The sequence below is a fragment of the Rattus rattus genome, chromosome 4, assembly GCF_011064425.1.
Source record: "Rattus rattus isolate New Zealand chromosome 4, Rrattus_CSIRO_v1, whole genome shotgun sequence".
Classification (NCBI taxonomy): Eukaryota; Metazoa; Chordata; class Mammalia; order Rodentia; family Muridae; genus Rattus; species Rattus rattus.
The window spans coordinates 33,236,617-33,246,343 of NC_046157.1; positions in this window are offsets into that span (position 1 = coordinate 33,236,617).

The following is a 9,727-nucleotide window of genomic DNA, read 5'->3' on the forward strand; positions in this document are numbered from 1 at the left end:
CTAAGTACCAACCTCTGCAGGCAGTAATGGTAACAGCTATTCCACATATATTTGAATAAAATGCTAACCTCTCATGCTTATGGGTAATGCCTTACTCTAATCAAGGGAATTAAATGCCTACTTGAATATAAAGGAAGCTTCCACAAGATAGAAGAATCCAAGAACCTCAGCTTCTTGCATCTGGATTTTATTCAATAGCATCTGCACGCGTGCCAGCAACCAAAGGCCCACTCTTTGACTCTACTTTCAAGGGTGTTCAAAATTTCTTTAGAGTGTACACTCCAGTGAAAGTCTGGCCTTTCAAATAAAAAAAATCAAAGAGTTATTGAAAATGTTAATTTACTATTTAAGGTATTCGATGTTACTTATTCTATGACAGTTTGGTTTAAGTAATTCTACATGGCTTTATTGATGCAAATCAAATTAATTCTCTTTCATGCCCTCACCTGTCAAGCTTGAGCGACATTTGATTTTGAGTGTATTGTAGGGGACCATTAGGTTGTCTTTAATATTGCCCAAAAGATGAGGTTCAAAAAAAAAAAGAGCCATTGAGGGTGGCTTAAAAGATGAAAAGAGGGTCTTATGTAGAAACATAAACAAAAGTAGAGGTGAGCCATTATACATAGAAAGCTAAACAGACAAAATAGTTCCTGGGACTGTGGGACACTAGAATAACGCAAGCCGAGTACGCTTCAAGAAGTATTTACTAGAAAATTACCTTATAAGGCCCTTTTGAAAGTCTCAGCATTCTACCTTTTACATAATGCTTTTCTCTACATTTATAGCCTCATCTGACCTCCCTAATAGCCTTGTAAGTAAATTTAAACAGGTATTTTGTGGATAAATTAGACCCACAGTCCTCTTGTTAAAACAAGAGAAGCTGCAGTTGTGAACTTTAACTTCTCCCCCCATGCCTATAAAAGAAGAAAAAAACCACCAGAAAGTCTTCTCTGGTATCACTTAGTAACACTGCGAGTATTTATATTGTCTGAGAGCACCTATGGGTCAATTATAATAACAATGTCAGGTCTAGCAAGATAAGCCGAGAGAACTGCACTTTTCCCTGGGTTTTATCAGAGGAAATGGCAACAATCTTCAGCCTTGCAGGTCTTTTCCTTCAATGATACTTCCAAGGACAAATTTATATTATAAGGAAGACAGGAAGGAGCTGGCAGTGGTTATGAATATTCACACAGGTCTCCTTGTCGCACAGGAGACAAGATTGATATTCTTGTGAACATTCTCAATTTAAAACCTTAGCAAATCAGACTATCTGAATTTGTTTTGTGATGCAGAAAGCTTTGTCTTCTAAGTTAAGGAGAGTGGAGACATCACTTCATCTTTCTTAGACTCCTTCTGTTAATTGTGAAAAAGACTTTTTTTAAAGATCAGGCTCAGGATTCTGTAACTGAGTCTGAAAATGTGAAAAAAAAAATCAGGTCCAAGGCTTCATTTGTATTTGCAGAGATGGAATAAAGTGTGAATAGGATTTTACTTATTAATAGTGAAAGGAGGCCCATGTGGCATTAATCTTCGACACATTCTGATTATGTCAACGGAGAATGTGTCATTATCACAGAATGGCAAATCGTCCGAAAGAAAGAGCTGTCAACAAGCATAGATAAGATTAGTTCTTGCCTAAGGTAATGAAAATGTTCAGAAACTGACAGTAACATGGCAGGGAAGGTACACATACCTGCTAAGGGCCAGCCTTGGCTTCGAGAAGGGTTCTGAGAAAAGGGGTGTCTGGGAGCAGTTAAACAAATGACTTGAAGTCAAATTGTGGGTCCAAGCTGACAACCTATGTTATGCTCGAGGCAGCTTTCCAGTTGCTCTCTCTCTCTCTCTCTCTCTCTCTCTCTCTCTCTCTCTCTCTCTCTCTCTGTTCTCAACTTTTCAGATTGCTTTCTCTCTCTCTCTCTCTCTCTCTCTCTCTCTCTCTCTCTCTCTCTCTCTCTCTCCTCTCCTTTCTCCTCTCCCCTCCCTCCCCCCCTCCCTCCTGCTCTCTCTCTCTCTGTCTGTCTCTGTCTCTCTGTCTCTCCTCTCTCCCTCTTTCCTCCCTCCCTCCTGCTCTCACTCTCTCTGTCTCTCTCTGTCTCTCTGTCTCTGTCTCTCTGTCTCTCTGTCTCTGTCTCTGTCTCTCTCTGTCTCTCTCTCTCTCTCTCTCTCTCTCTCTCTCTCTCTCTCTCTCTCTCTCTCTCTCTCTCTCTCTCTCTCTGTCTCTGTTCTGCTACAGTCAGCTTTTTCAGAGTGCTCTCTTTGTTCTCTTCTTGAGTCAGCTTTCCGTTGCTGTTCTAAAACCTCTGAGGTTAGCCCATCTCTTTCAAAAGAAAGCCCAGTGTTTGATTTGCTGTCAATTCAATCATTTCCCCAGGTTCCCCTGTAATGCCATCATTGGAACACTTACTATATCCCTTGTAATGCCATCACTGGCATTACATGCACTTACTATCATGCTTAACTTTTCATGTGACTATAGGGAGTGGGCCCAGGTAGGTCTTCCTGCTTGCCAGGCAACTGGTTTATAAGCTGAGCTAGTTTCCCCAGCCCCTGATGTTCTCCATCCTACATTAAGATAAGCCCCATTATTAACATTTTTGCTGGCATTTGGTGTTCCATAGCCTCCTGGACTTTGGTAAATTAGGGCAAATCAATAGATATATGGTAATTAAATATCCAGTAAATGAAATTGTTCTTATGAATATTTTCCCCATCACTGCTCTACCTCCTAAAGGTTCCATTACTCCCCAATCCCAAACAGTATAACCAACTGGAATCAAATATCTTAGCCTATGGGGGAACATTTCTCATTAAAATCACCACAGAGATTAAAACAGTGATAAACAGCACAGGAGAACATAGCTAACTACATTTATATCCTAGCTCTCCTGTCTCTAAATTTTCATACTCTCTGCCTTTTATGTCTTAATATAAGTTGATTATTTTATTAATTAAATAAAGACAAAACTTCTCTCTCTATCTTTATTCTACTATTAACAAACTATTTCATATCAAAAGGAAATGAGCAGTTGTCTATCTCCTTGAGACTTGAGTAGTATTCTTTTTCTCTTAACTTTAAGGTAGAATAAATTATTATAAAGCAGTTTCCTCTGAACTGAAACATTCCCTCCAGTAGGGAGGGGGAAAACTCATGAGACTCAGAAAGTAAACTGATTTTTCTTTTCATAAGTCTGGGAAAACTAAAACTTGCAAGATTCAGGAGATTCCCTCCCCAGACTACAGACACCGTAAAGAGCTGGCAAAAGATGCTGTAATCATAGGTGAATGCCAGCAGCAAACCACTGAACTGAGAACGGGACCCCCGTTGAAGGAATCAGAGAAAGGACTGGAAGAGCTTGAAGGGGCTCGAGACCCCATATGTACAACAATGCCAAGCAACCAGAGCTTCCAGGGACTAAGCCACTCCCCAAAGACTATACATGGACTGACCCTGGGCTCCAACCTCATAGGTAGCAATGAATATCCTAGTAAGAGCACCAGTGGAAGGGGAAGCCCCTGGTCCTGCTAAGACTGAACCCCCAGTGAATGTGATGGTTGGGGGTAGGGTGGTAATGGGGGGAGGATGGGGAGGGGAACACCCATATAGAAGGGGAGAGGGAGGGTTAGGGGATGTTGGCCTGGAAACCGGAAAGGGAATAACAATAAAATGTAAATAAAAATACTCAAGTTAATAAAGAAAAAAAAAAGATGCTGTAATCAGTTAAGTGGCTGAGAGGAGCTTGGACCCATCTAGCTGTCTGCAAGCCATGCACAGAGCTTAGTACCACAGCTTCTGGGAGTTTTCACCCATGTTCTGCTGGGATTTACAACAATGCTGCTGTAACCTACCCAAACCTCCCTGGATTAGTAATTCGGCCTTTTGTTGAATTGGCACTTTGGTCTGACATTGGTTTATGATTTGGGATCAATAGATGTGTGTATTGTCTCTCTCCAGGAAAAGTCTCTGAGGCAACATCAATGACAAAGTCAAGTGCTTAAAAACTTTGTCCTACCTGGGGTTCCAGCCCATATACATACAGCCACAAAACCCAGACAATATTGCTGATGCCAAGTTCATGCTGACAGGAACCTGATGGTACTGTCTCCTGAGAGGCTCTGCCAGAGCATGATAAATAAAGAGGCGAATGCTAGCAGCCAACAACTGAGCTAAGAACAGGGTCCCCATTGGGGGAGTTAAAGGATTGAAGGAGCTGAAGAGGCTTGCAACCCCATAAAAACAACAATGCTAACCAACCAGAGCTCCCAGGGACTAAACTACTACCAAAGAGTACACATGGACAGACCCATGTTTCCAGCTGCATATGTAGCAGAGGATGGTCTTGTTGGGCCAATGGGAGGAGAAGCCCTTGGTCCTGCCAAGGCTGGATCCCCCAGTGTAGGGGAATGTCAGGGCGGGGAGGCAGGCAGGGGTGGGTGGTTGTTGGGGACACCCTCATAGAAGAAGAGGGGGTAGGATAGGATAGGGAGGTTATGGATGGAAACTGGGAAATGGGGATAACATTTGAAATGTAAATTTTAAAAAATCCAACAATTAAAAAAAAAATCTTTGTTTTTTTTCTGAAGATTTTTTTTCCTTACTTTCCTCTGTGTAATTCGGTAGAAATAGTAGAGTTTGTAATAATATTCCTTCTGGAACGCAAAGTCTTCAAACTCCCAGAGGTGAAATGTTCCTATAATTATTGCCTGATGACTACAGGCTCACAGCTTATTATCATATCAAAAAACCAAGACTAAAATATATGTATAATGCAGAATTATAATAACATGATGTGAATGCCTGAGCATATTGTTGTCAATATGAAACATTATAAAGACTTCCCATGCCATTTTAGCTGAAGAGCTAGACTCTAGACAAGATAGATAAATCAATGGAACGTAAGACATTGACCATTAGGCAATGACGGACAGTGCCAAGGAGTAACAATACACAGGGGAAAACAAAGGAGTTGAAACCTCTATTTCTCTACATTATTATCTAAAGCAGTGGTTCTCAGTCTTTCTAATCCAGCGACCCTTTAATACCATTCCTTATCTTGTGGTGACCCCAACATAAAATATTTTCATTGTTACTTCATAACTGTAATTTTGTTACTGTGATGAATTATAATGTAAATATCTATGTTTTCTGATAGTTTTAAGCAACCCCTTTGAAAGGATCATTGGAATCTCAAAAGAATCAGGACCCACAGATTGAGAGCCATTGCTCTAGGGAATGTCTTCAAATATTGTCATAAGCAGAGAAAGTTTAGGTATTGTGTAAACTGAGGAAGCAGGTCAAGAAGGAAAAATGCTGTAGGAGAGAGTGATTGAGTAATAGAGTATGTTCTAGAGATTTGTAAGGGACATTCCTCAAAACCTCAATACTGATCACAAAGTTCAAATGGAAAAAGAGTCCTTCTACAAATTATTGATCAGGGAGATTCCAGAGGACTTCAAAGCAGCACAGGCTATTGCCATCATCTTGGTTAACCATGTAAAAGGCCTTTACGATAGAAACTTTAAGACACCATAGAAAGATATTGAAAGAGACACTAGAAGATGGAAAGACTGCCCTTGATTATGAATATGATTGACATGAATATGATACGAATATGAAATGAATATTATCATAATTTAGAGAATTAACATCATTAAAATATATATTATCAAAAGTTGTCTTACAGTTCAAATAAAATTACCATGAAAGCTCCAATGAAAGATTAAAAGATATGACAATACCTAATCACAGAGTCTATGATAGAGCCATTGTAACAAAATTGTATGGTCCTGGAAAAAATCCAATATATAGAGCAGAAGAGAGGATTCTGAAATAACCCTTACAGCTATACCACATCATTGTGTCCAAAAGTTAACAATATAGCATTGAAGAAAGTCCGTTTAACTTGGAAACCTGAATTCACACAAATAAATCCAGATCTCTCACAGAATATGAAAATAGATTCCACACAGATCCAAGAACTTAATGTAAGACATGAAACTTCAAAATAAACACAACGCTTGCAAATACAGGAATAGGCAAAAGCACTCTAAAAAGTATTTTAATAGTCCAGAGAATAATGCTAAGAGTTAAGTGACGAGACTACACAAACTAAGAAGTTTCTGCACAGTAAAAATATTATCATCTCAGTGAAGTATATGAAGAACTGCAAAAAGTTAAATAAAAAAAAAAACTGAAATAGTCCAGTTAATAAATGGAGTAGTGAACTAAGTAGACCGTACTTAATAAAAGAAATACAAATGTTCAATAAACACTAACCTGACACATGAGGAAGACACAAATGAAAATTGCTATGACAATCCATTTCATTCCTGTAAGAATGACTATCATGAAAAAATAAACGACCTCAAATGCTAGAGAATATTCATGCTGATAGACTTATAAACCTGTGTAGCCATTATGGAAATTAGTTTAGGTGTTATAAAAATGTTTAAATTAGAACTACCACATGAGATGGCTGTTTTTATCTGGGGGATATACTCAAAAGATGCTACATCATCATTCCATAGATATTTCTGTGTATCCAAGTTTAATGCTGGTTCATTCACAATACACAGGAATTGAAACCAGCCTTTGTTCATCAACAAAAGAGAAAGATGAACAAAGAAAATGTGGTACATATACAAAGAGAATTTTATGCCACAAAGAAATCATGCCATTGCCAAGAAAATGGATGTCACTGAAAATCATATTGAGCAAGATAAAAATGCTGTATGTTTTCTTTTTTATGCAGAATCTAGATTTATATTTATATATGAATCTCTCTCTGTGTGTATATATGTATGTAGTCCCATGTATGTGTGAATGCACTTCCTTGTGAATGTCTGTATGTCTGTGTAAAGTTTATGAAAGGGAATCGCTAGAGAGGAAGAAGGTTCCTAAGGAAGGTGGGGAAAGAGAGTAATGGCACATATATGACATGTAAGCAGAAAAGAGGACTATTTGAGGGAAGGAAGAGAACCAATCCATAGGGGCTAGGTGATGTAGAGTAAGTGGGGGAAGGGAATGAATTAGAGAAAATTATCATCAAACACACACACACAGATACACAAATGCTATAGTATAACTCATTATTTTGTATATTAACTAAAAATTAATAGAAAAATAAACATATACGATATCAAATTATATGCAAATAACTTGAGACTTTACAAGAAATATTCAAAATAGTTTTAAAATATCTAGTATAAAATAACGTATAATTCATGGTATTTTTTACCCAATAAAAATATTATCACAGAAAAACACACATGGTATGGACTCATTGATAAGTGGATATTAGCCTAAATGCTCGAATTACCCTAGATGCACAGAACACATGAAACTCAAGAAGGATGACCAACATGCGAATGCTTCACTCCTTCTTTAAAAGGGGAACAAGAATACCCTTGGGAGGGGATAGGGAGGCAAAGTTTAGAACAGAGGCAGAAGGAACACCCATTCAGAGCTGCCCCACATGTGGCCCATACATATACAGCCACCAAACTAGATAAAATGGATGAAGCAAAGAAGCGCAGGCCGACAGGAACAGGATGTAGATCTCTCCTGAGAGACACAGCCAGAATACAGCAAATACATAGGCTAATGCCAGCAGCAAACTACTGAACTGAGAATGGGACCCCCGTTGAAGGAATCATAGAAAGGACTGAATGAGCTTTAAGGGGCTTGAGACCCCATATTAACAACAATGCCAACCAACCAGAGCTTTCAGGGACTAAGCCACTACCCAAAGACTATACATGGACTGACCCTGGGCTCGAACCTCATAGGTAGCAATGAATAGCCTAGTAAGAGCACCAGTGGAAGGGGAAGCCCTTGGTCCTGCCAAGACTGAACCCCCAGTGAAGGTGATTGTTGTGGGGAGGGCGGTAATGGGGGGAAGATGCGGAGGGGAACACCCATAGAGAAGGGAGGGGGAGGGGTTAGGGGGATGTTGGCCGGGAAACTGGGAAAGGAAATAACAATCGAAATGTAAATAAGAAATACCTAAGTTAATAAAGATGAAAAATAATATTATCTTTTAAAGAAGAAGAAAGCCTATTTTTGGTTATACCTACTGTAAGAATGAAGACCACTATTAACAGTAAGACTGTTGACATTCCAAAAAATGTCGGACATTACTCTGAGGAAACATACAGGTTTCATCAGAGGGCCCAGAGAAGCCCTCTGTAGAGACTCTCAACACATTCGTGTAGAGCTGGGTTCCTTGAAAAGAAAGAACAGAGGCTCCAGGTTGATAAATGGTAGTGAAGCAGAAAGGAGCCCACTACTGTCCAATGTATCTGTAGACATGTTCACAACATAATCATGACTGTCACAACGGGCTTCCACTACATAATGAGATCTGTGAACACACATTTCCTCATCAATGCTGTTACTGAGAAAAATGAGTCTCTCTGGTTGAAATTCATAAATCATTGGGTGAAAATACAGCCACAATAGTCAAGTGGGGACAAGTGTTGCTTGTTCTGCTTCTCAAATCTTTGAAGGAAATGATATCCAGCTTGTTTCAAATTCAGCAGTTTTGATTCAGTAAGTCAAGGGTATCAACAAATTTTTGGATGGTATCTCTGTGTTCAAAAAAAAAAAAAAAAGGAACGGGACAACGGGACAGATTGTTCAAAGAAGCAGAGTCAGCTCAACCTTAGAAATTTTTTACCCAGTGACAATTTCTCTAAAAAGTAATACAATGGCTTTTTGAGATGTACAGCTGCGTGCTAGGGGAGTTTTATAACTTATTGACCCGAATGGTAAAAATAGTTAAAGAAGTCTTTTAAGTTTGAAATGTAGGGTACCAGACAGAGTTCTGCATGGATACAAAAACATGAGAATGTTAAGACACTGTTATTACATGGAAAATCATGAAAGTTACTTTTTATTATTTTAATATATTCAAAATAAATTGGTAATTTAAATGAAAACAATAGGCCTCATCAACATGACCGACTGATCTGAGCAATGGCAGTGCTGGTGGACATGCCATCATGGAGGGGAAGGCTTTCAGGGTCTCAGCTCTAGACAAACAATATGGGCAACTGGGCAACACTGACAGATAGAGAAATGGCTTTCTCCATGTAGAGCTCTCCAATCACACACATACATATTTGTAACAATTAAAGAGAAAGAGGTTACTGACAGATAGCAAGAGGGGATGTGTGGGGAAGTTTGGGGATAAGGAAGAGGAAGGGGAAATTATACAACTATATCAAAACTGAAAAAAATTCTAAAAATATGATGTACAGAAGAAATACGTTCCATGTCCAAGTTTTTATGGCAGAGTAGCATTTTTAAATACAGATTATGACAGGTTAGAGATGATTATTATGGGCTACCATCAAGCTTCCTTTCTCAATGGTGGATAATAGAAGTGATTTTGTTTCTGATTCTTTGTTTTGAAACATGGCTTCACTCTTAGCCCAAGCTGACCAGGAAATTTACTCAGTAGTCGGCAATGGCATGGAGCTAACAATGCTCTCCCTACCTCAGCCTCCTGAGTAGTGAGTCACAGCTCTGCATCTCCATGCCCTGCTGAAGTTTAGTGAGTTACCATTTGGGAGACAATGTGAGATAATCCTTTAGAATCTAAAGTGTATGCATAACTTTGGTCCAATTGCTGACCTTTCAGAGATCCGACCTATGGAAATTAACAATACAAACCCACATCTTTAAATATTTAATTCCCTTTTAAATGCTTAACACAAAGAAGAA